We start from the raw sequence: 1926 nt of genomic DNA on the forward strand, positions 1-1926 counted from the left end.
TGGTGTTGGAGTCGTCGAGGGGAATTCTTCCCAACGGAGGGGATGTGCAGGATGTCCTACATGCTTGATACTCTGGATCCTTTTGGTGGGCTTCAGCAAGACGTTGTAATCCAATCCCAGTTGAACGATGGCTAAAGTGTTTTCTTGACAGGGCATCGGCAATGGTATTAATTTACCCAACGACGTGTTGAATTGTGCTATTGTAATCAGCCACGTCGGAGAAATGTTGTTGTTGATGGGCGGACCAGGCGTCAGACTGTCGAGTGAAGGCGTGCACCATAGGCATGTAATCTGTGCGAATGATGAAGGACGTACCTTCTAAAAAATGACGAAAGTGACGGACAGCCAAATGCACCACCAGCAATTCGTGATCGAAGGTAGAATAACCTGATTCTGCCATGGACAGTTTTCTGCTGTTAAAGTACTCAACTAATAGAGACTTCGCTGGCATTGGTTGATGAGAAGGAGAGAGGTATGCGGGAAGCGACAAGTAATAGCTGCAGTGGTTGATAGGGCATTCTTTGCGTTACAGAAGGGTGCTTCTTGAAGGGGACCTCACTTCAGGTCTTTTGGCTTGCCCTTGAGGGAGGCATAGAGGGGAGCAAGAGTGGGCGTCAATGGCTCGTAGAAAACGGTGATAATAGTTGATCATGCCCAAGAATTTCTGCAGTGCACCCTTCTCAGAGAGGGGATGGACTCCTTCAGGAGTGATGTGATACCCTAAGAATGACACTTTGTTGGCATCAAAGGTACACTAGTCGTACCGGATTACAAGGCCATTTTGTTATAGGCGGTCGAGGACGATACGCATGCGATGGAGGTGTTCATCTTTTGAGGAAGAGAACACAAGTATATTGTCTACCAAACATACACAGAAGGGGTGGTCCCCTAAGATGCCATCCATGAGACGTTAAAAAGTGACCCCAGCATTATGAAGGTCAAAACAAGAGTAATTGAAGGTGTATGTACCGATTGGAGTATTGATGGTGGTCTTGGGGATGTCTTCTGGGTTCATAGGCACTTGATAATATCCCTTCAGGAGGTCGAGCGTGGAGAAAACCTTGCTTTGTTTGGGAGGGGGTAGTGATCCGGATGTTTTTTGCACTAGTCAAGGACGTTACTACATCGGCCACCAGAATTATGGGTCCTCTCTTTAAGTTAGGTTTTTGTCAGGGAAGGCATTATACATATTTCCTAAAAGTTTTAGAGTACATATTTGGTACATATTCCATGTAATACATGGACGACAGGAGAGTGGATCGAATGACTGGAAGAGTAAAAGTCACTGTTATCAGGAACTCACTAAAATTGTATATGTAACTTGTTTTCCTTGAATTATGATATCTTAAATATTCACCGAGTTTAACTGAAGAATGTGATTTTGATAAAGTATTTAAAAATAATCTGTACGATAATTCCTAGTCTGTAAAATAAGTTGTGATATAGTAAAGTTTCTTATTTAGGAAGTTTATTTCTTACGTTCCCCGCGTTACTAATGGACTTTCAACTAATTACCAGACACCCAAATCTTTGATTAAGTACAACGAACATAAATAAGGGTTCAGCAGAACGTGCCGAATTTGTTCCACCTTAACCTAAAATCAAATCGCTTTCGTATTCTCACCAGTAAAACAAGTGTCTAATGTAGTAAGTTCCTGAAATCACATGTATTATCAGTATTGGCGTTTATTTTGTTTTTATAGTTATTAAAAAAGAATATGTAATCCTTTGAATACGTTTTACTGTACTTCACCTAATCAACATTCATAAAATTTCAGATAATTTTAGATCATACATTCGTTTCTAAGCAATATTTTTACAAATTAATAGGATATCTATCACCACATATCAAAATAAAGACTGCTGTAAGTTGCATTCCCCTTGCAAAATTAGCTAATCTAATTATGGTTTTAAATATGCACCCTT

This window comes from Palaemon carinicauda, chromosome 3 (assembly GCF_036898095.1).
Source record: "Palaemon carinicauda isolate YSFRI2023 chromosome 3, ASM3689809v2, whole genome shotgun sequence".
Lineage (NCBI taxonomy): Eukaryota > Metazoa > Arthropoda > Malacostraca > Decapoda > Palaemonidae > Palaemon > Palaemon carinicauda.